Genomic DNA, 27853 nt, shown 5'->3' with positions numbered 1-27853 from the left:
ATTTATTATTACTGAATTGAATTTACATATAAATAATGAGCTTAGAAAAATATATTCACCCGTGAAACCACTACCCTAATCAAGACATCGAGTATCTCCATCATCCCAGAAAGTGGCCTTATGTTCCTTTCCAGTTACTCCTAACCAAAGCCATCCCCTGCAAGGTCACCACTGTTTCCATTTCAAAGGTTAGTTCAGTCTGTTGCCGAACTTCATATAAACAGGGGCATGCTGTATGTAGTCTTTGGTGTCTGATTCCTTTGCCTCACTGGTTTTTAATATTCGTTCATATTGGTGTATGCCCCAATGATTTGTTCATCTTTATTGCTGAGTCCTATTCCATTATATACATGTAACACAATGTGTATATTCATCCTACTGTTGATGGACATTTGGGGAGTTTCCAGTTTGGAACTATTGTGATTAAAAGCTGCTATAAAGGTTCTTATGCAAGTGTTTTTGTAGGTATGTTTTCATTTGTCTTGGGTAGGAGTAGAATTGCAAGATCAAAGAGTAGACGTATGTTTAACATTAAAAGGAACTGCTAAACAGTTTTCCAAAGTACTCACAACGTTTTTCATTTCTACCAGCACAATAGGAGAGCTCTGGTTGTTCCACATCCTTGATGCCTTCTTTGATGTTAGCCATTCTAGTAGATGTGGAATGACATTTCATTGTTGATGTAGTTTGGATGTTTGTCCCCTCCAAATTTCATGTTGAAACATGATCCCTGCTGTTGGAGGTGAGGCTTAGTGGAGGTGTCTTGGTCATGGCGGCAGATCCCTCATGAATGGCTTGGTGCCCTACTTGCAGTAAAGAATGAGTTCTAACTCTATTGTGAGAGTTAATGTGAGAGCTAATGTGAGAGCTAGCTGGTTAAAAGAGTTTGGCATCTCCTCCTCCCTCTCTTGCTCTCTCCCTCACCATGTGATACGCCTGCCCCGCCTTCACCATCCACCATGATTGTAAGCTTCCTGAGACCTCACTAGAAGCAGATGCCAGCACCATGCTTTTTGTACAGTCTGCAGAACTGTGAGCCGAAATAAACCCCTTTTCTTTATAAATTACCTGGCTAGCCTCAGATGTTCTTTTACAGCAACAGAAAATGGACTAACACAATTACAGACTTAATTTTTATTTCTCTTATGATGATGGTGATCCTATTTCCATGTGATTATTGGCCATTTGCATATTTTGTTTTGAGAAATCTCTATGCAAATATTTTTTCCATTTCATTATTGAGCTATTATCTTTTTATGTTATGGTTACTTATAGATGTATTTACACATTCTAGATAAAGTCCTACTATGTTCTCCAGTCTGTGGCTTACCTATTTATTTTCTTAACAGTACTTTTTAATGAGTTTTTTTAGTTTTAACAAAGCCTAGTTTATCAACTTTTTTCTTTTATATGTAGCATTTCTTCATTTCCTCTAGGCAATCTTCACTTACCTGTTTGAGTGGTTTTTCTGCTGAATCTTAAAAAAAAAATTTAGAAAGTGTTCTCAATAATAAAAATGCCAGATTACCTATGATTTTAAAAATATCTCTTTATTTTTATTATTTTAATTTTAGTTGCCCAAATGCACTAGTGTGCTGGTAAACTGATTTCAGCTTGGGCAGGGGAAGCCCTGATTTATAGTATTTGTCAATTTCCATGGTGTGCATACTCCCACCATGGCTGATTTTAAACTGTGATTTAAAAACTGGCTTACAAAATTCCTGAATATTTGACAGTGGGCTCTTATTAGCTATTATGAGCCCCTCCAGCACACCACTGCAAATGTCACATGAAAACATGTGGCCAAAGATAAACCCTTAGGGAAACATTGTTTCCAGGAACACTAGAAAGATGCCATGTTTTGAGAGACACTTTGGAGCAACAGTGACCATGACTGACCTCAGAGTCAGACCTGACTTCCAACTATGGTTCATATACACAGAAGTGCAGATCAGAGTGATGTGAAAGCCAAAAATTCAACACTGAAAATGATGAACCCACTGTCCTGGTAAATTAGTTTAAGAGTAGAGGGTCTGCTGATATTCCAATTACTGATAAGATGAAGAGGCAACTATCACCTGGAAATGCTAAAAGGAAACTGTATGGGAAACTGGAGGACCTCATAGGCTGGGGCAAGAGGATAGACACTGACACTATAGACAAAGTAGAGAAAGGGAGCAGAGTAGAGACCGACAGGGAATGACTCAGGAAGCCTCGGGACCCATGGATGTATCTTCTACTAGTAAGTTCACCTGGAGTAGGAACTGAACGTTAAACCACAAACGCCAGTGAGAAGGTAAGTGGATATGTATCATCCACCCCTGCTGTGGTGAGGGACATGCTGACGTTACACAAGAAAGGACCATGGGCTCAAAACACCTTTGAGTAATAAGGAAGAGTCTCATACATTACTTTCTTTTCATCAAAAAGATAAGAAAATTCATAGTAATCTCCTACCATGGTAGTAAAGAAAAAGAGGCATTTCACAGCAATCATTCTGCAACGAATTTTCATATTAGAGTGGGGAAAGCCTAGAGATTTACAGCTGCATATGGTTCTCTGTAGCAGCAATAACAGAAACAGGGAGCAGGGAATATATTTTGAAAAACCTGTATTCTTTCAAAACTAAGCTTTGACCAATTATAGACAGATTTGGAAGCATTTCCAGTTTAAATATATTAAAGTTATTTTATGAAATATACTATATGTGCATATATATACATATATTTATATTTAACTTAGTTTAAATCATAACAAAATGAATCCACTCATACTCACTAACGAGCTTACATAGTTGTCCCTCTGTATTCGTGGGTTCAGCATCTGCCTGCAGATACTGCAATCCACAGACTACAAATATTTTTAAAAAAACAATTAAAAATAACAATACAAAATTCAAAATAACGCAAATTTAAAAATAGTACAAGAACTATTTTCATAGCATTTACATTGTATTAGGTATTATAGGTAATCTAGAGATGATTTAAAGTATATGGGAGGATGCGCATAGGTTATGCAAGTTCTGTTCCATTTTATATAAGGGACTTGAGTATGGGGGATTTTGGTATCCACAAGGAATGAATCCTTCATGGAATACCAAGGAACAACTGTATAATAAAAATTCCCCAGTGCCAGTACTTGATATTCATCCCTTGATCCAGTTTCCCCACTTCCCTCCATTCATAGAGGAAACTTTTCTTCATTTCAGGCCCCAGTGGTTTTCCTAACTCTACTATCTGCTCAGTCATGAACTAACAAGATGTTGTTTTATAATTTATCCCACAGTTTTATGTGTCCTATATTAAGAGATATTTCTTTCACACTAGTGTGGCAAATTTTTAGAAACAGGAAGTCCATATATTTTTAGGATCACTAAATAATAGGCTTGTAGGGGACCTGCTCATCAAGGTGCCCCCACCCACGTGCTCTTTCTCAGAGAAGCTGCCCCACCCTCTCCAGCACAGCAAGCTGCAGAGCCTCAACCTCATCCACACCCCACTCCTGTTTACAGCTGATTACATGAAGCTTAGACACCTGAAACAAGCAGGGCTTGAAAACGGGAAAATGATCTAGGGAGCTCATCTTGGCTACTGGGTTTGAGAAGTTATGTAGAACTGGGACTGAGGGTACTGCTTTCTCTCCTATTTTCTGTCTTCTGCAGAAAGGAAGGATGAAGGGGAGGGACTTTCTAGTCTAACTCCCTCATGATTCCTAGTTGTACTTCTTGCTTATTGGTAATGTGTGCTGCTTTTTAATCTTTTCAATGACTGTATCTTTTTTACATTTTTGTTTGAAAAGTTTTAATGAGGTTCTGTTTCTTAGGAACTAAGTTTCTCTGATAAAGACAAGCTCATGTTGGCTTGAGGAGACAGAAAATGCTGATAGAAGCTACAGTGGCCCAATGTGAGAATAAATGAGAGTCTAGCCAGAAAAACATCAACATCTTCAAGCATTTCCAACAGATAGAATTTAATGCAGGGAGCTGGTAACCCACGTGATAAGGGAGCTGAGCACCAGTCAGAAGATGATGAGAAACCTAGAGTTTAGCAACAGCAGGAAGCCACTATCACACCTAGTCTAGAGGGACAAAGAGAGCAGGGGGTGTTACTGGAATCAAAGGTTTGGATTTTGTTGGGGGTTGGGGTTCTGGAACCACGAAGGGCCTGTCTGGTGAGAGATGGAACCAAGACAGAGGCATAGCTACTGCCAAAGAAACCATCCATGGCACAGTGTGAGGGGAGAAATACTTCTGGACTTCTTCCTTTCCCCATTCTGCAATTTTCCTGTTAGTGTCTTCCACTAGGTAAATTCAGCCAGACGCCAATTGACCCTGAGTACGATAATGTGGAGAAGAGCCGAGGAAGGAAAGAAATGAATCTGAGGTCCAGGACTGGTACAGTGTAGATGCAAGGCATTCTTCTCTCTTTGTCAGCAGAGTGAAATAATCATGAATATCATGTATATGGAAACAACTTAAGTGGCCAACGATAGGTAAATGGTTAATTGGTTATAAAATATTATGTGGCCTTTAAAAATAATATTTAAAAGAATCTGCAATTATATGAGAAAATGTTAAAAGTTGAAGGTTATGTAAAAATTTAGAAAAATATTACATATAATTTCAGCTACTTAAATTATATGTAGAAAACAACTGCCAAGTATGTATATCAAAAGTTAAATATTGTTCTATTTTAAGATAATGGATCTTTGTATTTTCTTATTTATAAATTTTTTTGTATTGGGAAAATTATCAACATTGAGCATCTATTACTATTATAACTGGAAAAGATTATCTTTATCACCACTTGGAATACAGAATCCACCGGGGAAATGAACACAGCTCCCAGGAAGTTTATCTGCCATTTGGTGACGTGACTATTAGAAATGATAGTCATGATGCTCTCATCTTCCTTTAGTATTTTGCATTTTATGAAACACTTGAACTATTTTTTCTTTATAATCTCATGAACTAGCTTTTCCTGTCTTGCAGAGAAAGAAATAGAAATGTTACAAGATAAGACTAGTACTAAAAGTGAGAGCCAAATTCGGAGCCTTGGTGTCCCTTGCCAAAGCACTCTGGGAGTCAGTACTCTTCTCCAACTACTTCAGAGTTTCCTCTTTCAAGACACATGGTAGGAATATACTTTTCTACTTCCTGGGAAGTGTGGTCATGTGATGTGCCTTGGGCAATGAAATAGCAGCATAAATAATATGTTTTACTTTCTGGTAGAAACTTTAAAAGCTGGCGTACAATTAGTGACAGTCTCTTTCTACAATCATGGTCATTGTGGGAACACATCTAGAATGAAGCCTCCATAAGCCTAGGCCTTTGAGAATCCCATCTATTCACCTGCTTTGGGCAATAATATAGCACAAACAAAAAATAAGCTCCATTGGGCTAAGACACTGAGATTTCAGGGATGTTTGTAAAGCCTAACCTAACCCATTTTGATCAAAACAGAATTTATTTTCTTCACAGCACTAAAATGTGTATCTGATGTTTCTATTCATATCCAAAGATAATTGAGTAGTGACTACTTGTATAAACAGTCCACATACTGTACAAAAAATAAAAATATCAGAGCAGAATAGTCAAAGATAGATGTTTTATTTGTCTGGAATAACTTTATAAGTGATACAGAAGTAATTGTGTAAACTCAAAAAGAGATGGAAATAACAAATGTGGTTTGGAAAAAATCTCCCAGGCACTACTTTTTTGCTTTCTCTTCCTCTTCTCTTCTTTAAAAAATGTAAATTGGTTTCCTTCCTTCCTGTATCAAAAAGCCATTAAGGCAGACCCAAATATGTAAGTGATCTGAAGTAAGCAGGCTCAAGCAGGGGTTGGGCTTGCAAGCAAGGAGGGGGCAGCCAGGTGGGGTCAAGAGATTGATTACATACCAGGAGACTTAGGTAGTGGGAACACTGGGTGACAGCTTTCTCACTGTCAAGCAAGAGAAGTACAAATATGAAAAGGAGAAAATTTAAAATAGACCCTGAGGTATTGGATTGGAATTGGAAGTAGCAATGATTTTCACTGCAGTTGAAAAGTAAAGAATGAAAGAATGAATACTATCTACATAGACACACACACACACACACACACACACACACACACGACTGATCCTCAGGTGTCAGGAGAAGAACAGGATATGTCTCAAAGTGAGTCTGGAAAACTTTTTGGGACAGAAAATAAGGAAATGGTCAAAGAACGATGAGGAAATGCCCAGAGTTCACATACATAGGGTCTTTTATTGACCAAACTTGGGCAACTTGAGCATCAAAATAAATAACAAGAATTGTTTATAATCCATTGAATTAACTAGAAAGCCAAGAGTCTAGACTGATATGAATAAATGAATAAATTCATCAGTGAAAAGGGAAAATCCTTCCTTATGACAGGAAGCCAGCTAATAAATGTAGAATGAATGACAGTATTGGAAAATAACCATTTAGCAACCATCACAATAATCATTAATTTGGACAAGAAACATATTGATGAGTGCAAAAACATGTGGTTATTGACTTCAAACTATACTACAAGGCTACAGTAACCAAAACAGCATGGTATTAGTACAGAAACAGACATATAGACAAATGGAACAGAACAGAGAACACAGAAATAAGCCCTCACATCTACAACCATCTAATATTTGACAAACCTGACAAAAACAAGCAACGAGGAAAGCATTCCCTATTTAATAAATGGTACTGGGAGAACTGTCTAGCAATATGTAGAGAATTGAAACTGGATCCATTCCTTACACCTTATACAAACATTAACTCAAGATGGATTAAAGACTTAAATGTAAAACCCAGAGCTATAAAAACCTTAGAGAATATCTAGGCAATACCTTTCAGGACATAGGCACAGGCAAAGATTTCATGACAACAACATCAAAAACAATGGCAACAAAATCAAAAATTGACAAATGGGATCAAATTAAACTAAACAGCTTCTGCAGAGCAAAGGAAACTATCAGAGCAAACAGACAACCTACAGAATGGGAGAAAATTTTTGCAACCTATCCATCTGACAAAGGTCTAGTATTTAGAGTTTACGAAGAACTTAAACAAATTTACAAGAAAAAAACAAACAACCCCATGAAAAAGTGGACAAAGGACATGAACAGACACTTCTCAAAAGAAGACATTTGTACAGCCAACAAACATATGAAAAAAGCTCAACATCAGTGATCATTAGAACAATGCCATCTCACACCAATCAGAATGATGATTATGAAAAAGTCAAGAAATCACAAATGGTGAGGCTGTAGAGAGATAGGAATGCTTTTACACTATTGGTGGGAACATAAATTAGTTCAACCATTGTGGAAGACAGTCTGGTGATCCCTCAAAGACGTAGGAGCAGAAATACCATTTGACCCAGCAATCACATTCCTAGGCGTATACCCAAAGGAATATAAATCATTCTACTGTAAAGATTGACAAGCATGTATGTTCATTGCAGCACTCTTCACAATAGCAAAGACATAAAATCAACCTAAATGCCTATCAATGATAGACTGGATAAAGAAAATATGGTACATACACATCATGGAATACTATGCAGCCATAAAAAGAAACAATATCATGTCCTTTGCAGGGACATGGATGGAGTTGGAAGCCATTATCCTCAGTAAACTAATGCAAGAAAGGAAACCAAACACTTCACGTTCTCACACATAAGTGGGGCCTGAACAATGAGAACACATGGACACAGGAAGGGGAATAACACACACTGAGGCCTGTTGGGAAGGGGCGGGGAAAGGGAGAACATCAGGAAAAATAGCTAATGCATGCTGGGCTTAATACTTAGGTGATGGGTTGATAGGTACAAGAAACCACCATGGCAAACGTTTACCCATGTAACAAACCTGCACATCCTGCACACATACCTCAGAACTTAAAATAAAAATAAAATAAAATAAACCTTGGCTGGGAACTAAAAAAAAAAAAAAAAACAAAGAAACATGGGTAAAAGCTAAATGAGGAATGGGATTTTACATTGTGTCAAAGTACAACCCATATTATATTTATTAATAACAAAGAAAGAGTAATTTTACAGTGAAGAAATCTGGCAGGCACCATTTCAATCGAGTGATCAACCTTAACACCACCAGTAACATGACAGATATTGTGTGCCACTTGAGAGAATGCATTGCAAAGATCACAGCATTTGTGGTATTTCCTCCATAAAACATGTCATTGATGTCTAATCATGAGGAAAATTCGGAAAATTCAAATTGAAGAACATTCAACAAAATGACTAGTCTACAATCTTCAAAAATGTCAGGGTCATGGAGGTCAGGGAAGACTAAGGAACAAGAGCATATGGGAGGTTTTTCTACTCTTCTTGCAAGTTTTCTCTAATTTAGAACTGTCAAAATAAAGTATTAAACAAATCTCAGCACGGCACAACAGGTTCACAGCAGCCACTAGAGGAGGGAGGGTCCAGGGGAGCAGAGGGGGGCCCTGTGCCGGAAGAGAGGCCTTGAGGCATCGTCAGCATTTCTCACAGTATCACCCAACAAAATCAACCCTCTTGTGAACTTCCACTGTTCCATTGCAGTAAGTGGGTGATGGGCACCAACAGTCTTGCTGGCTGGGTAAAGATGCTTTCCAATTTCTGCAAGTTCCCCATTGAGGAAGAGTCAGATAAGATAAGGGAATTCAGTGAGTACAGGCCAGGAAAGCAAGAGAAGGGCACAGCAGGCGAATGAACCAGGGTCCAAGAGAAGCTGCAACCCAAACCGCTAAGCAGACAGCAGCCCTAGTGAGAAAAGCAGGAACACAGAAGACACGTCAGTGGGTAGTGTAAGAGTTTGCAGCTGGGGATCCCTGCAAAGGAAAAGAAGGACAAGGTAGGGGCTGGGAGGCCACCACCAGATAGCCAGGGTACAAAACTGGGGGAAAGGAGGCCAGATCAGAGAACCAAAGCGAAAATATGTAAAAACAAAAGACAGAAAGTAAAAATATATCAAGCTGATAAGAAGCAAAAGGTCAGCAGGGCCTCAGAGATAGGTGGATTATTTATTGGTGTTAGAAAGTGAGATTACAGAAAACTGAAATAAATTCTGTGCCTGAGAGTTTATGGGAAAGGCTGGCAGATGGGAGACAGAAATATAAATTCCAGGAAGAAAAAAAAAAAAAGCACAGCTAGAAAAAGCAAGGGAGTGCACATGTTGATAATATAAAGATTATACTACCTGGAATGTGATAAAGCATCAAATTTGGAGAAATCATAGCCTAGTGTTCAAAATTGGCAGGGAAAAAATAGCGACACTTCTCTTTAAAATTGCATCCTAAAGACAAGAAGCTGTTCTTACTCTGTAAAGAGATGAACATGCTGTGCTCAAAACATCATTCTGGAATCAGAGGAAGTAAGAAGAAAGAGGGAAAGCCTCATCTGACATTTCTAGTTGGGAACCTCAAGTCTTCTGATCTGACTGGTGGGAAGACGCATAGAATTTACCTCCACAGCCTGAGGGCATTCATCTTAGCATCCCTAGTACCTGATACAAGAGCCAGTCACACAGCAGTTGCTCAATACGTTTTTTGTCACTGTCTGAAGATTGAAAGTTTTCCCCAAAGGATAAAAGCAAATAAAGAAAAAAGGGAAGAGTCTATTATTAGTTGAGATCTCTGGGAGAGTACCAGGAATAAATAATTATGGAGTAAACAGTTACATTAAGGCTACCTTTTAGGATTTCATTTTAAAACATTTTGAAACAAACTTGCAAAGATTTTAATCAGCAATTTACCACCATAAATGGTTCCTGTAAAACTCCTAGAAGAAACCGATGAACGTACCCAGAACAACTCCTATACCTTCTTCTGTGAAATGCATTTCCCTGGTCTCTTTCCCCCTCCACTCACTCGAGTCAGGTGGGCCTAGCTAAGGCTGGAAGTCATACCACCGGGATATCCAGATGTAGCATCGCTAGTGGTAGCCCACCTGCAACTGCTCAGCCTACTCCAAAGACTCCTGCAGACAGTTGCCCTTCACACTGACTGCCCGCTGTAGTCCCTGCCTAAGCAAGAGTCTGGCTGCAGAACAGGTCCAGCCACAGTGCCCAGGCAGTGGAATGCTTGAGCGGTAGTGTCCCTAGAGAGAAACATTCAACCAGTGAGAATGGAAGATGATGGCTTAATAGCCCAGTGTCCACATCCTCCGCTGGGGGCAATTCTGAGATGTACTTCTCACAGACTCAGAGGGTCCTCAGCATGGTTAAGCTGTGGATGCCAAAGTCATTACCAAATTCTGTACTGATCCTCTTCCTGCCTCACCGCTCCACTGCTTCACAGTGCTCTCTGGGACAATGCTCCCAAATTAACAACTTGCATTCAAACCCTTATATCATAATCTGCTTTGGGGGAGAACCAGACTAAGACATCAAGGATGAGAATGTAACCTAAACAAGGGCAATCACAGTCCTGCCTTGAATGTTTTCAGATTAGAGCTAAGGGAATAAAGCCTCTTCTTGTTGGGGAATCCGGGAAAATGACAATAGTTGCTGGTGATAATCAGGGTTCCAGTTTGGCAGAGAAATCTGGTGTATTAGTCCATTTTCATACTGCTGTAAAAAACTACCTGAGACTGGGTAATTTATAAAGGAAAGAGGTTTAATTGGCTCAGAGTTCCACATGGCTGGGGAGGTCCCAGGAAGCTTACAATCATGACAGAAGGGGAAGCAGGCATGTCTTACATGGCAGCAAGCAAGAGAAAGAGAGCATGTAAAGGAGGAACTGTCAAACACATAAAACCATCAGACTTTGTGAGAACTCACTATCACAAGAACAGCATGGGGGAAACCACCCCCATAGTCCAGTTACCTCCCACCAGGTCCCTCCCTCGACACAAGGGAATTATGGGGATTACAATTCAAGATGAGGTTTGGGTGGGGACACAGAGCCAAACCATATCAGCTGGTAGGGGTGAATGAATTCGTATGCCCACCCAGGTGTATTACATTGTACATTCTCAGCAAGGTCAGTAGGATGTGAGGGGTTACTTCCCCTATTTCTCTAAGTTTCACTAGAGACCCCAAGGATCAATTTTAATAAAACAGATGTCAGAGACCCTCCTGCAACCCCATTTTATTGAGTTCCTCAGCTCAGGAGATTTAAAACACATTTTGCCAAATATAAGTTGTATAGGGAAGAAGGCGAATAATACATTGAGGGTTCCAAAAGTTGTAGTGCCTCAATGAGCCACCACTGCACACCCACTAGAGCAACTCACGTTAAAGTGCTGGTGATGATGTGCAGCATCTGGGACTCCTAAACACTGACGGAAGGGATGTGAAACAGTACGACCACTTTGGAAAACAGTTCAGCAATTTCTTAAGATGTTAACTATATAGACATCATACAACCCAACCATTCCATGTCTAGGTATTTATCCAGAAGAAATGAAAGCATACGTTCACACAAAGACTCGTATGTGAATTCTGACAGCAGCTTTATATGTAATAACCTCAACCTGGAAGCAACCTAAATGTAAGTGTGGCACACCCATCATCCGTACAATGGAATACCACTCAGCAGTAGAAAGGGACAGACTTTCCAAACACAAAATAACCTGGATGAATCTCGAAATAATTATTCTAAATGAAAGAAGACAAGTCAACCCTCCCACCCCCGAAAAACAGAAAAGCAAACCAGACCGATTCCATTTACACAAAAATCTAGGAAACACAAAGTGAGGAAGCAGATCAGTGGTTGCCTGAGGACAGGGGTCAGGGAGGCATGGAGCACAGAGTGGCATGAGAAAACCTTTGGTGTGATGAGGACAGGGGTCAGGGAGGCATGGAGCACAGAGTGGCATGAGAAAACCTTTGGTGTGATGGATATGTCATTATCATGATTGTAGTTTTGGTCATGCATGTTTGTGTATGATAAATCCATCAAATTATACATCTTAAGTATGTGCAGTTGTTTTGTACATCATTATGCTTCAATGAAGCTGTAAAAGTGCTAGTACAGATATTTTGAGAGACAGTTTATGTGCCATATATTCCCTCATAACCTCCCCTCTGAGGACAGAGGTACATCCCCCTCTTTTTCAGCCAAGTGAGAAGGGCTTGAAAGGACCCACTCAGAAAGTCTGATATAGGTCCTCTGGAATTTGAGAGATGAAGAAGATGGCACCTAATCTACACCTAAAAAAATTCTTAGGCTCCATCAGCTTAAGGGGGCAGAAGAAAGAGAGAAGAGGCCTGCATAGGAGATGGATGTGTCTCCACCAAAGGTGGGTAAATGAGTATTTCTTGTGGTCCAGATAAGGACTCTAGAGAAAGGAGCTAGACTAGGTCATCTTGCAGGAACTATACAGATAAATACTGTAGGGCGACATAACCCAATAGGCTCTGTATCCTATCTGCCCCTAACAATTTTGAGGCCTTGAGGCCCACAGTATATAACTCTAAACATTAAAAATCGGGCCTGGCACAGTGGCTCATGCCTGTAATCCCAGCACTTTGGGAGGCCAAGGCAGGAAGATTGCCTGAGCCCAGGAGTTCAAGACCAGCCTGGGCAATATGGTGAGATCCCATCTCTATATAAAAAATAATAATAATAACATTTATACATCAAGCTAATTAACATAAGTAAAATGGGTTCCATCCCCTTATCTTGACAGATATGCCTTCATCAGTATCTTGAAGTCTAGGTTTGTATTTAGACTCTTCAGTCATCACTGTATCCTATACTAGAAAGTGATGTGCAGAGAGCCCAAGCTCTTCATTTTTGGTCTCTTGGCCATGATGAAGAACCATGTAGTTCTTCTCCTCTTCTCCGCCAACTGACTCCATCCCTCATTATGACAGCCTTGTAGGCACACTTGTAGCTACCCCCACTGCATGTCTAAGCTCCATTCCATGCCCACAAACAGCCACCCACTGGATCAGCAGAATGGACACCAGAAGCAGTCTGCCTTCGGGAGGAGGGACACAGGGAGAGGCTTGCTCAAGCCTTAGAAGCAGGTTCAGGGACACTGGGCAGCAGATTGGGTTCCAGGAGCATGGTCTGAAAGTGAGGAGAGTGTTAGACCATGTACCATGTGCCCCCGGCTCCACCAACTCCTTGCCCCAGTTCCTGGCTCTGCTCAGGAGTGGACGGTGCGGCCTGGACTCCTGAAAGCCTTGGGTTGATGGGGTGCTGTCAGTGTCCAGTGGGAAACAGCACTTCAGGGAATTGCAGTCAGAGACCTGATGGGAAAAGTACCTGAGGAAACCACAGACATATCCTACAAGCAAAAGAATCAGAACATTCACATTGGCCACACTCAGAAAATACAAACCCTAGGGACCAAGGGCATGGTGCACTTTTTCCTGTTACACTCTTTACTCCTTGGGCTCAGTCCTTTCAAGGAGGAGGATGGGGAAGAGGAAGACAAAAAGAACTGCATGCCCTCCCTGCCCTTGTACGTGTTTCAGCTCGAGATGGGGAAACATTTTAATTTGGATGAAAGTTTAGAGTTTTGTTATTAGGCTGAGCTGGACGTTTTATTACCTGAAAGGAATTGCAAAAGCTCTGGATCCTGCAGAAGATTTGACTAGAGGGGATAACTGTCAACAGAGCGGTTTTGCAAGAGAGTGATGAAGAAGAATAAAGCTTCTTCCTACTTCATCTGTACTGAGTTCAGCCTATTCTATGTATTTACATTTATCTGGGAGGGGGAGATACCTGATGATGATCAGGTCCCTGCATCCGACTGTCCCTCTCCGTTTTGCCTGAAGTAGAGTTGGGGTTTGATCTCTTTTATTCAAAAGGATTATGTGAAACCCAATCTGTCTGGCTGAAGCAGGCTATAAATCTGCGGGTCTCGTACCCATTTCTAGCCACTCTTAAGAGAGTACTTTATGAATTTTCAAATAGACTCTGCCTACAGAGAAGAAAATAAATGATTTTGTAGAGAAAGATTTTTTTTTTTCCTTTTTGTAAAGGCAAAATAGAAAGCTATGCCCTTCTGATAAAAAAGACTTTCAGGGAAGGCTCAAATTTAGGAAAGACAGAATCTTGACAGTCATGGAGAAGAGTTGACCATCCTGAGAAGCAAGAAGGCTGTCAGGGCTATCAATTAGACTACCTTGTTGATGGGGGAACACTGGAAATTGAGGTTAAATGACTACACGGAACTAGAGATCAGATTGTCCTAAAGTCACAAAGCCATCGTCATAGCATGATAAGCGAATGATTCAAAGAAAATGATTCAGGATGAATCTGAAAGATACATTGTATTATCATCTGAGGTTAAGAACATACTAGACTATAGCTAACAATAAAGGGCACAGGATTATAGGCTACATGTGTCTTTCCTTAAAAACTGTTTTCCAAGTGAAACAAAATCAGCCTCTTCTTTCTCAGTGATTTGACAGGGGAGTTAAACCAAATCTGGAGAACCATGCTGGCATATACTGATTACAAAACTTCTAGAAACGTAGGACTCAAATAAATGGTGACAAGAAAAGCCACTGTGAGAACAAGTTTCATTAAAAACCTAAAATATTAATTGAATTTCATTCAGTAAAGTGGAGAGCTCTCAACATGAATGAATCAATAGAGAACTTGATCTTCCCTTTCTCTTTCAGAGCAGAATTCGCTCCTTAGACTGGACTGGCTTTGTTGTCCTAAAATACAGCTCTGGCCAAAAGACTAGATGGAAGCTCTGAGCAGATGGTGCCTCAGCCTGCTCTGAAGTTCTGAGGTGGACTGACTCCCCGGGGAGCCATGGATGAAAGGGAGATGAGAAAAGACATCAGAGAAGCCAAAATCCTTTGCAGGATCACATGGTGGCCCTCCAGGAAAATCCTTTATTAGACAGGATCACGAGACACTAAGGTGGAAGAAATTCCCTCCTGCATCTCTGTTCTCAACAAGCAGTTACTGAGCAAAGCACTATTCTTGGTGCTCAGGCACTGTTCCAATCTTTGAACGCTAAGCAGATGTCATTGTGACTGATGAAGTGCGTAGCTGAATCACAGTGAGAAGAGGAAGGCAGACAGTGAAGGCTAAGATGAAGACAGAAAAATGGCTTTTCTCTGTCTGCTAAGAAATTTAAAAATTAAAGTTGGAGTGTTGGTGTGCATGAATAGCGTTTGCTTTGCAATCAGCATTGATTAGAGAAGGACCTTCTTTGCATTTTGAGGCAATTTTTTTTGTTGGCCTTTCATTTTGGGTAGCTTACTCACTGCAACACAGGGTAATGCACTAGATAAACTTTTGAAGTTACTCCAGATTTAAAATTCTGTGTGCTTATGTTTTCTATTTTGCCTTATTTTTAGAATGTTTCTAATCTGACATATGCCTGTTTAACTGCATTAAGCAACTTGAGGACCAAACAATAAATGAATCACAGCCTTTGATTTTAAAGGAGTCATAGATGGAGGTAAAACAAGTGCCCAAATGATATCCTATTTATAAATTGCTTTCAAAAAAAAGTAAAAATGAAGCACAACAGAAAACTACTCCAGACAGGTAATCACAAAAGTTGTGGTAGAATGATTGCAAACATTTTTCCAAGTTTTTATTCATTTCTCCCCACCCTTTGTGATGTAACTTTGCAGTTTCTCCCATAGAACAGTTTCTCCCTAAGCCTTGAGTTGGCCTTGTGACTTGCTTTGGGCCACAGAATGCAGCAGAAGTGATGGTGTGCCACCTGTCAGCCTGAGCCTCAAGGAAATGGCAAGGTCATTCCTTCTTTCACAAACCTGTCTCCACCATGAGACCGATCCTAAGTTAACCCGCTACAGGATGAGAGGTCATGTGAAAAAAGCATAGTTGTCCCAGCTAAGGCCATCCTAGGCCACCTCACAGCCAACCAACCCCTTACATGTGAGAGAGCCAAACCAAGATCAAGAGACCTTCCTGCCATCACACAGCTGTCTTCAGATCCATGGGTGAAACCAACTGAGACCATAAGAACCATGCAGTTACCTTGTGAGGCAAAAAATAAATAAATAAATGTTCATTGCTGTATGTTACTAAAACGTGATTATTTGTTATGCAGCTTTATTGTGACAATTGATAACCGATACCCAAGGCTTGATGGGACAAGCGTCTTTCAGTAAAGCCATGAAGAATAAGGAGGATTGTATCAGGGAGTTTAAATAGAGGTCCAGGCCAAAGGAATAACATCAATAATACCATGGAGTGAGAAAGCTGAAGATATTTTCACAGAATGACAACAACCCAGTTTAATGAAGAGTTCAATCCTATCATGGTATCAAGTAGAAGAACTGATCCAGAGAGTGGTCATTCTCTAGATAAGCTGCTCTGTTGAAAGAGGGTTCGTTCTGACACTGGGCCCCCTAAGTGCCGGGGCTATGGAGATACAGATGGCACTCCTCACTGGGCTGGGCCAGCAAGGTGCAAGAAATGGAGAGTCAAATCTTGTAATTGCTCCTGTTTTAACACATGCATCTGAGCAGGGCAAGAAAGGAAATAGTTTCCTGAAATGAAAGTAACATGATTGGATGGTGGAACAGAAAACTGGAACAAGTGAATACAGGTGTTTTAGCTGAGACCAATTTTTTATTTCACTGAAATTCAGAAGCACTCAAATCAGATTTTTGTATCGGCTTGTTGTTCTGCCAAGAAATTAAATCTAGGAACTTGCAGGTGTTACTGAGGTGCTATCAAGTTGGACTGCCTCAAAAATCTTTGGGGAAGTAGGTGGCATATGAATAATCGATACATAGCTAATCCCTTTTTATAGAAACTGGAAGGAAAACAAAAACACAGTGTTGACTTCCTCATATTGATTGTTTGCTTTTACTTTACGTTCCCCCTTCCCATTTCCTGTTATTGCCAGGATGCTGGGTGACCTTTCTGTGTTTAATTACTCAAAAGAAACACACAAGAAATGAATGCCAGGGGGAAAGAGCGTTCTCTATCCCTGAATGTCTTGTCAGAATAACCACCCCCATGCTCTTTCTTCTCTGTGTAGGATAAGCGATGCTTGTTTGAAATAATCAGAAAATAAAATGGAGAAAGCATATGACTGTAAGGCCAGAGAAAGCAGAGTACAGTGGGGGACAGCTAAGCACAAACATGTTTCTCCAAGTAAAAGGCTCTGTTTCATTCTTTGGAATACAGTGGTTCCTAAATGGCACATTCCTGGGAATTCTTAAAACAGAATTCTCTTAAAACAGAACTCAGACACTTCCATCGGGGACTCTGAATAATTAGATCCGGTTATCTTGCCCAACTGTATGGCTATTCCCAACCTGGCTATTGCATTGACAGAACCTCTGATATAAACAATGCTGAAGAGAAAAAGAAAGATGCTTCATAGGTATTGCTACTCAGTCAAGTGTCACACACCACTCTCTCCAACAAGCACAGAGGAAGTAATATTAATGTCTTCCTTCATTATTTTATTTGTACCCAATGCCTTTGGTGCCTAATAAAAGCTACTTTACTGCCCTGGATTGTTTTCTGATTTAGTGACTATTTTATTTCACTCTTATGAGGCTTGATAAGAGGTGCAGGGAGTGACGCAGGAGAACTTCAATTTGAATTATAAGATTTCTCATTTGCAGTTTGGGAACCGAGACAGAACAACTCAACTCAATTTCACAGCCCTCGAACCAGAGTCCGCACTGACAAGGAGGCATTTCAGAGGCCTTGAGGGGGTGCATGCCAGGGGTCACCATCCAAATCTATAGAGAAACAACTTGGAAATTAAAACCTTTTACTGAGAGTTAAGAGAACAAAACAGTGTGGGAGGGGATGAAGTGGCAAAGAAAGGAATTATGTCTGTGTTAAGGACTCTAATACTTGAGATATTCATCCCTATTATGCCATCTTTCTAAGAGCAGAGGGTATGAAAGGGCACACTTAAGTGTGTATGCTTAATTAGCCACCTCAGTGCTGTAAGTTGAATGCTTGCATCTCCCCAAAATTCATGTGTTGAAATCCTAAGCACAAGGTGACAGTAGTAGGAGGTGGGGTCTTTGTAAAGGTGATTAGAGCAAGAAGGCAGGGCCCTCATGATTGGGGTTAGTGCTCTCATAAAAGGGATCCCAGAGAGCTCCCTCACCCCTTCCACCATGTTTGAGCAAGGACTGCGCAAGGAGACTGCCATCTAGGAACTAAGAAGCAGGCCCTCCCTAGACACCAAATCTGCCTTGATCTTGGTCTTAGTCCATTCAGGCTGCTATAATAGAATATCATAAACTATTTATAAGCTCCCCAGTCTATGATATTCTATTATAGCAGCCTGAATGGACTAACACTACTCAGTGACTAACCCAGATTTATGAACTTCACCAAATGGACACCAGTCACAGCGTGGCTCCCCAGGCCACATTCTGTTAAACTCAGACCTAAACACCTAGTTGAACTACTTCACATTACTTTCCCTCTGCCTTAGCAGATTATCAGTCAAGCTAAAGGAAATGAACATCCTCATCTTTCCCGCACTGGATATTTTCTCTGGGGGTACCAGCCACTGGAGGAATGATGACCACAGAGTTTCTTGATTAAACTCATGATCTCAGCTCTTCTGGTCACAAGACCTAAAAGTCGCATCTTTAAGTGCTAGCCTGAGAATGACGCATATGTCAAGATTGCTCAGGAAATGTGACTTTCTTATCTTGCTCACAAAAAAGGCATTGTTGTTAAAGCCAGTCAACAAAATTGATTTCAAGGGCTGAGATAGTGATTTTTCACCTGTGCCAAGAGAGCAAGTACTTTTTTCCCTGTCTTTTTTTGACAGACAATCATTTAACTCTGCCTATAGAAGTCAGTGTCCCAGTAACCTCCTTTGGACATGTTAGAAATGGTGTTGAGAACAGACTTCATAGTTTCTACCTTCTGCTTATCACCTCCCCAACAAACGCCCCCTTGTCTCCAATTTCTGCGTACAAGAGTATCAGTTTTCGTGTCTCAGCTTGAGATCCTTGATTTAAATCTCTGATGTATTTTTACTCCTGTCCCCAGTGCCAATGTGGGAGAGTTCAGACATGTTTTCATATTCACTGAGATGTCAGAGAAATTAAAGAAGAGACAGATTTTTCATATCAGTCAGTTAAAGACTAATTACAACTGTGCTTTCCAGCAAACCAGTGATTGTAGGCTAATTTTCGGTTATGAAACAGAAACTGAGGTTAATGAGGCTAATTGTGTTTACCAGCATTTTTGAATAAAAGAAAAGAAGCCAACTCAATTTTGAAGAGACTTCTTCGTCAGGAACAAATTGGGGAAAATTGCTACAGTTGTATCAGCATTTCCTAAAACTGCTAAGTGCCATGCTTGGGAAACTAACATCCTTGAACACAAGCTAGCAGTCCAGAAAATCAAGTCCTTAGACAGTGAGGCTTTCCTGATCCAAAAGGTATTGCTGCATGACTGTGATAGCTGAAATCTTGAAAGCAGTGCCACACAGAGACATTCAAGTGGTTAGCCCTCAATTCTGTCTTCCTGGGTAAGGGGGAAAGGCAGGAGGAATAAGCATATGTTGATGTCTGATAAACCAATATTTTGTCTTTGCTGAATTCTAAAGCTTGAAGGAGGTGACACAGGAACGGAACCACCTGAGAAGAATGCTGCTTCCAGCAGGAAAGTAATGGGTAACCCTGACACCCCAAATGTGAAGTCACTGCCTCGTGTATTGGGTTGCTCACAAATGGTAATCCCTACTTCCCAGCAATTCCAACCAGCAAGAAGATTGGCTATAAAAACTCCTGGGGAACATCATCAATCAAGAAGCCAGAGTTTCCTAAGGCCATGAACTGCCACCAGGTAACAGTACAAGCATTTTTTAAATACTGAGTTCATGGGGAAAAACAGAAATGAAAGGCCAACATTTCCCATGAGGGCCCTATCGGCTTGGTGTGAAGGCTCCTCCCCTTTGATTATGCTAGGCCATATGGCAGAGTTAGCTGTGCTCTAGGAGAGGCTGATATGTGGCCACCAACATCAGATTACTTTAGTTCTAAATTTAGGTTCCAAGATCTCAATGTTTCTAATGAGGCCTCTGTAGAGGATCCTTTGGAGGCATTAGGCAGACTCTAGTGGTACAGTAGCTTTAAGAAGGACAGCAGTATTTTGAAATGCATCACTATTTGGGTTGCTCGCAAATGGTCATCCTTACTTCCCAGCAATTCCAACAAGCAGGAAGATTGGCTATAAAAACTCCTGGGGAAATCATCAATCAAGAAGCCAAAGTTTCCTGACCTCAGTCATTACCAAGACTATTATAATTCTGTACAACACACCTTGTTTTAAAGGATATCTGGGATCCTTCAACTTCAGATTGTTTGAAGTAATCACAAACTATTGATATTTGTAATGATGGTAATGTGTCCATGATCCAGCTAGGACTAATGAAGCACAGGATGTATGCCTGAAGAATACAAGAGAAAAAGATGACAGGGCTTGCACTAAAGGAGTTTACTCTCTTCCAGGGAGACCAATCCCACCCACAGTTGACAAAATTGGGCATGAAATAAATTGTATGTTTTAAAGGACGGTCACATTAGGTGTAATTACATGCCGTAGTACAAGATACAACATGTGGTAAACACAGTCAGAAATCAACGATAATTCACATTCACCAAGGCTCTGTTCAAATGCAATTTCTTTTGTGGTCTCATCCCTCTAGTCACTGTTAGTCACCTTTTCCTTTGTCTGTCTAACTAGTTTTTTCTTTAAACCATAAGCTCTTGGAGCATAAATATCCTACCTTGCCCTTATATTCTTCGTAGCACATAATAATGACATAAAATATACGTTCAATAAATATTTACTAAAACGCAAATGAAAAAAGGGAAGATACTTCTAGAGGTTACTGGGGAAAGTGTTATGGAGAATATAAAAAGTAAGCCAGAGCTCAAGAGCTGGAGGGAGATAAATTTAGGTAAGAAAAAAGAAGCTGACTGAGCAAATACAGAGAAAGTAACAAACTTGTTTGAGTGGTAGGGGTGGAGTGGGGATCAATAATGAGAAATCTGATGATAGATGAAGAGTTGTCATAGATGAATGCAGAAAGCTGAGACAGAGTTTAGAGAAAATAGTTACAGTATAAGAAGCTTAGGTTTGCCAAAATTCAATTCATTGATCCTTTACATCCTTTTATGAAATGCATGAAGGTGTTTCTGGGATGGGCTTATGTGAGCTCAGAAAAATGTTTATGACTGTGAGCTTGCAAGGCTGGATGTCTGCTGCACTGGTCCTTTAGAGGCTGGAGTAGTAACCTGCTTAGGTCAACAATGGAGGTTCAGAAATAACCCTATGTACAGGGAGTGCTTATCGAAAGTCAGGCCAAGAAACTATTGTGGGGATCCAGGCTGTGTCTGAATGCGCAAAATATCCTGGCCAACTCTGATTAGTCTAACCTGCCTGGCAAACTAACGTGGTCTTGGCTCTTAGCATCTAAGTACTGGCTCTCCAGAATCAACAAGGTTAATTAGTCATTTTCCCCTGTGGTAACTTTTTGGATATCACAACCTGTGCAAGGCACATATTTTCACATTAGATTTTCCTACTCACTCATAGGATCTGCAGGCTTAGTCCAGAAGAAAACAAGCCTATGGCCACTCTGGTGTGCAAAGATTGCAAAATCATCTAGGGATGGTGGGCTGACTACTTTGTCTGTGGTCACAGGCGTGAGTGTGAACATCCCTATTCATACCAAGAGCCATTTGGTCACAATAGGGCTTTGAGGTCACTTGAATTCTGACATTCTACCCAGCAATCTCCAGAGTTCTCCACAGCAGATCCAGGCCATGGGTAGTTCACAGTGGGCACAGAGCCTCAACTCATTAACATTTTATGTGTATGAGATAACTGCATCTTGTTTCTGAATAGAAAACTAGTACAGAGTGGCACCCAAATTTCCCCAGGCATTCTATGCACCATTGTTTGCAAAATTACAACAAAATCATGCATTCCTACTATTTTATAACAGGAGAAGGAGCACAAGGAGGAGGAAGATAATGGAGGAGAAGAAGAAGGAGTAGGGGAAGAAGAAGCAGAGGAAAGAGAAGGAGGAGGAGGAGAAGGAGGAGGAGGAGGAAAAGGAGAAAGAGGAAGAGGAGGAGGAGAAGGAGGAAGAGGAGGAGGAGGAGGAGGAGGAGGAAAAGGAGAAGGAGGAAGAGGAGGAGCAGGAGGTCGTCATTATTGTGGCCACCACCACCAAAACGTAGCCTGATTGTTTATCATATTTTCTAATCCAACATTGCAGAAGACATTCTAATCTCCGTCTTTATACTTAGAATTTAAAAATATCCTGAAGGTCAAGAAAGAAGTAGGCAAATTCCCAGGACAGACCCAGCCCTTATGCTCCTCACAACCTGCCCACTCTTGGCTTTCGCAACCTTGAGTTCAACTCCAGTCACTTCATACCACCTGTCGCTCCCACACATTCTCTGTGCTTTCCTTCTTTGTTCCCTCTCCTAGGCTGCAGCCCCTCACCTTCTGCCAAGTTCTAGAAGTGCACAGCATTCCTGAAGGCCTGGCTCAAATACCATCTCTTCTGGGAGGCAGGCAGAGCTCGTCACTCCCTCTTCAGCACGCCCACCCCTGACACTGAGCACACTTGTCCACTACCTAATTTGTCATGTTGTCATGAAGTTAGTGTTTTGATGAATGTATCCCTTGCTTCTTTGTGAGCTAAGTAAGGACATAGTATGGGGTTTACTCTCCTCATAGGCTGGCATAAAGTAGGTGTGCAGAAATAACATTTACTGGATGAATCAATGCTTGCATGCATGAGTGAGTGTATTAAACAATAAAGCTAAAGATTGAAAGAGCCCTCCATTTTCATCTGAGAGAAATCCTTTCTAAATAAGACAAGGATAGATTCTTCCATGGCTTTAAACTACTCTTTGGGCATAGAGCTAAAGGCTTTGAACTTAGTCTTAGAGGACTCTGGTAACTGATAACCATACAAAGAACTTAGGAAGATATAAAAAGAACAAAGGCGTTCTGTTACCTCACCTGAGAACAGAGAGAGCAAATTTTCTAACTTAACAGAGTAGACTCCTGTTGCTGCATATTTGTGTATATGTGAGTGTGTGTGCACACAGGAAGACACACCTGTGGGGGGGGGGGGGCAGTGTGTGCATATGGGGCAGGAGTCAGGGCATAAGGATTGAGGAACACATGGAGAATATGTCTGAGTTGATAGAGTTAATAACAGACTCTCCACAATTACAGGAAGCACTTGCACACTGAAAATAATATAAAAAATTTGGCCCTGCATGGTGGCTCATACCTGTAATCCCAGCACTTTGGGAGGCCAAGGTGGGCAGATCACAAGGTCAGGAGATCGAGACCATCCTGGCTAACACGGTGAAACGCCGTCTCTACTAAAAAATACAAAAAATTAGCTGGGTGTGGTGGCACACACCTGTAGTCCCAGCTACTCAGGAGGCTGAGGCAGGAGAATGGCGTGAACCCAGGAGGTGAAACTTGCAGTGAGCTGAGATTGCGCCACTGCACTCCAGCCTGGGTGACAGAGCGAGACTCTGTCTCAAAAAAAAAAAAAAGGAAAAAAAAAATTTGCAGATTTCTAGAAACAACTTTAACCCTTAGTCCTTTAAAAAAGCAAATAAAAATATGGACTGCTTATGATTGCAAAATTCACTCTTCTCCATATTATCAACTTCTTTGTATTCTTCTATCTTCAAAAAAAAATGTTAATATTTTGTCTCCTGGGTTAAAAGCAGTAGAATTACTATTTGTCTAGCTGGACTGAGTTCTGTCTTCTCAGAATTAGGAAGGCAAGAGCTTAGCATCCAACAGGCTTAGACCTCACAAAGCCATTCCTGGCAACAAACAGAAAGTAAAATGTACAGATTTAACAATATGAGACATTGCTATAGTAAGTCAGTATTTACCAGGTTGACTGCATTATGCAGTATAGAAAATTGGTCTATTTGTAAATATTATGTAATTTCATATACAATTGTGTAATTATGATTTCATTTTAAAAACAAGCTGCTTAACTGGGTGTGGTGACAAGGGCCTGTAGTCCTAACTACTCAGGAGGCTGAGGTGGGAGGATTGCTTGAGCCGAGGAGTTTGAGGTTGCAGTGTGCTATGTTTGTGCCATTGCACTACAGCCTGGGCAACAGAGCGAGACCTTGTCTCTAAAAATAATAATAGTAACAATAAAATAAAAATTAAAATAAGCTGCCATCTCTAACATACATTATACAGATTGTAAATGAGTCTGATATGCTTTGGAGGGAAAAAACGCATGTAGGCCTAGTTCATACTAACAAAACTGCAGTCTGGAAACAAGTGGTTAAAGGGATATCCCTTGCCTCAAATGTTTTCACTATTTTTTCTCTACAATTATTGGAGTAGTTGCCTACGTTCTCCAATTCTCTATGTATGTGTAGCTATAGATGAAAACTTGTTTGCTCTGAAAATAAAATACTTTCTAAAGCATTTGCTAATACTTTCTAAATGAAGGTCAAGAAAAGAAAGAAAAATAGTATGTTTTGTTGGAGGAATGTTTCAAGTTTAATTCAATTATAGAACCTCATGATTCAAAGGGACTTCAGGGATTGTCTGATAGAAGTCTTCATTGAATTATTGAATCCTGGCCCAAGTGCACATCAGCTGCTACTTGGCCCTTCTAATGACAAAAAGTGCAAGAGAGAGCATCTCATTTGTTTCCTGAAAGTTCTGATTGTTTAAAGTTCTAAGTACAATCAGCCTCCTGAACATTCCATTGTAGTTCTTTGCTCTGGAGCCACACAAAAGCTTCCTCTTTTACATGTGAGCTTTACCCACTATCCTCAGCCTGGAGGAGGATTAAAGTTGCAAGGAATCATGATAATATCCCACTAGGAGAAAATCAGGGCAAGCTCATGGTCAGTGCCAATAAATCTTTTAGGAGTTATGGACCAAATGTCCAAATTCCTATGTTGAAGCCCTAATCCTGAATGTTAAGGTGGTTGGAAATAATTAGCTTTAGATGAGGTCACAAGGATGGGGCCCCCATGATGGGAGTAATGTCCTTATAACAAGAGGAAGGTACCAGAGTTCTCTCTCTCTTTCTGCCATGCCAAGTCACAACTAGACGTGGCAGTCTGCATGCCAGGAAGCGGGTCCCTACCAAGAATTCAGCCGTACTGGTACCCTCATCTTGTGCTACCCAGCCTCCGTAACTGTGAGAAGAATTGTCTGTTGCTTAAGCCACCCAGTCTATGGTATTTTGTCATAGCAACCAAGTAGACTAATGTAAGAAAGAACCTATAAGCCTGCTCTGTCCAATATGGTAGTCGTCAGCCTGCCAATTGTGATTATTGAGTGCTTGACATATGGCTGATCTAAATTGAGATGGGCTGTGGGTGTAAAGTACAGAGCAGATCTCAAAGACTTATATGAAAAAAGAATGTAAACTATCTGGTTAATATTGTAATATTGAATAAATTAAAATAATTTATTAAAATCAATTTCATTAGTTTTTTATTGTATAATGTGGCTGTTAGAAAATATAAAGTCATATACGTGACTCATACCACAGTTATATAGAAGAACACAGCTCTAAAGGCAAGCAGCTGTTCACAGATGTGACAAATGCAAGTCTAGCCTGGCCTCTTCTTTATCCTTTCTTACTTCTGCCTTTCCTCAATCCCATTGGCCCATGTCCCTTCTTTTCTGCACGTTTGCAGCAGGGTTCGCCCTTGTCCTCACTAATGTCAAATCAAACCTCAAATTTTTATGTGGCTTCTCAGTTGAGTACTCAAAACTCAGGACCACATATTTGAGAGCTCTAACGATACAGTAATTGTCCCTCAATAGGCTAAGCTCCATTCACTCAAACACTCAACAATTTTTTCTGCAGTTACCACATGCTAGGTATTCTATCGGGAATAGAAAAATAAATGAGATAAAGTCCCCTTTTGTATGGAACACATGCTTGACTGGGAAGATAGATGTTAGACAAATATACATACATGCACATACAATAACCTGTCAGTTCAAAGTGTGATAAATTCTGTGGCGGAAGTAGTATGACCAGAGGATCTTGTATACCTTGGAAATCACAGGGAACGTTTTTAAGGAAGTGGTAATGAAAGGAAGATTTGAAAGGCAGGAAGGAATCATCTGGGTGAAGACCGAGAGAAAGAACTGTTTAGGTGTGTGGTGGCCTCAAAGTAAAAAAGATCTTGGCCACATTCAACTAAATGGAAGGAGGCTGATATAAGCAAAGGGCTTGGGGTCAGGAGGAGGATGGGCCAAGATGAGGTTGGAGTTGGAGGCAAGGCCTGCATCAAAAACTGCTGCAAACCATGTCAAGAAATTTGTACTTTAAGTATACTGACTGCCAACTGAAAGATTTTAAGCTCAACAGTGACAGGATGACAACTGTGTTTTGTTTTGTTTCCAAAAATGATTACTCTAAAAATCATGTGCAGAATAGACTACAAGGGCCCAAGAAAGAAAGCAAGAAACTAGTGAGGCTATTTTTGGTGTTTGGGAAAGAGATGTAGGTGGCTTAGTCTCGAGGGAATATAGACTTAGATAGTGGATGGACTCAAAATAAAATCTATAGGACTTGGAAGAGATTGTATAGAGTGAGTGATGAAAAAATAGAGATCAAGGAATGTTCCAAGTTCCTGGCATCAGCATTTGGAAAGATGAAGATGTCTTCATGAGCAGAAGACAGATGAAAGAACAGTGAAGACAAAGATCAAGAGTTCAGTTTAGACAGCCCAAGAACTCTGTTCTTGGCAAGTCATGTACACTATAATTAAAAAGGGCCAAATGGGGTGGAGGTCAAGGGTATGGTGAGAAGCAGTAATAGTGATGACCTTTCTCACAAATAAGAATGAGCAAATGTTTTGATCTATCCTGCATTAACAACAGAAACTAAGAGGCATCCTTCGTCAAAGGTTTCAGAAGAAATCTTGAAAAACATAAAGGACAGTCTTTTGATGACTAAAATTATGACCAGGAGTGTATGAAATTAACCTGACTGTTTTTGGGTATGGCTGCCTAACTCATGGCCAAGGGAATGTATGCTCACCTGAATGCAACAAGATTAAAGCTGGAGGCACTGGAACTATGCGTCAAGCTTAGCATTTGTCTTCAGAGATTCTTCTCAAATATTTACAAAAATTGTTAAGAATCCTGAACCTAAGGCCATGCACAGTGGCTCACTCCTGTAACCCCAGCACTTTGGGAAGCCGAAGCAGGCAGATCACTTGAAGCCAGGAGTTTGAGACCAGCCTGGCCAACATGAAGAAACCCCATCTCTACTAAAAATACAAAAATTAGCCAGGCATGGTGGCACACGCCTGTAATCCCAGCTACTCAGGAGACTGAGGCACAACAATCACTTGAACGCAGGAGGCAGAGGTTGCAGTGAGTTGGGGTTGCACCACTGCACTCCAGCCTGGGCAACAGAGCGAGACTCTGTCTCAAATAATAATAATAATAATAATAATTTTTAAAAAGAATTCTGAACCTAACATTGAAGAAAAGAGGACACATTAGGTGAAGGAGCAATAGAAAGCATTTTACTCATAAACATGCATCTCTTGGGAAGCTTATAGAAACTGGATTCTTTTGTGCTTTCTAATTGGCAAGAGGAGTAAATTCCTTACCAGGCAAACCTAGAGTTCTCCCTAAGTCTCTCACCCTGCTGAATATAAAGGAAACCCCAGAAAAGAGGACAAGTATACATACTTCCAAGGAAATAAAATACGCCTATGCTGCTGTATCTTTCTTACAGCCACAAGAAATGATCCATGGAAATGAGGAAGTAACCCAAAAACCTGGTCTGTTGGAAGTCGAGTTTTTGATGATTAAAAATGCAGGTACCACCCTGTCTGCGTAAAGAGGTCCCCTTCTTGGGCCTGTGACATTGCCTGCCAAATCTGAAGTT

General features: G+C 40.6%; 1 long non-coding RNA gene across 1 annotated transcript in view; it reads right to left on the bottom strand.

Moving 5' to 3' along the window:
* Positions 1–21615, bottom strand: part of LOC117070703 — a 70341-nt gene extending 48726 nt beyond the window's left edge. The window contains exon 1 of the long non-coding RNA XR_004432010.1: positions 21496–21615. This is a non-coding gene — a long non-coding RNA (uncharacterized LOC117070703). The remainder of the gene's footprint in view (positions 1–21495) is intronic.
* Between the last annotated feature and the right edge of the window lie 6238 nt (positions 21616–27853).

This window comes from Trachypithecus francoisi, unplaced genomic scaffold (assembly GCF_009764315.1).
Source record: "Trachypithecus francoisi isolate TF-2019V2 unplaced genomic scaffold, Tfra_2.0 Lachesis_group3, whole genome shotgun sequence".
Taxonomy (NCBI): domain Eukaryota; kingdom Metazoa; phylum Chordata; class Mammalia; order Primates; family Cercopithecidae; genus Trachypithecus; species Trachypithecus francoisi.
This window is presented reverse-complemented; position numbering and strand designations above follow the sequence as displayed.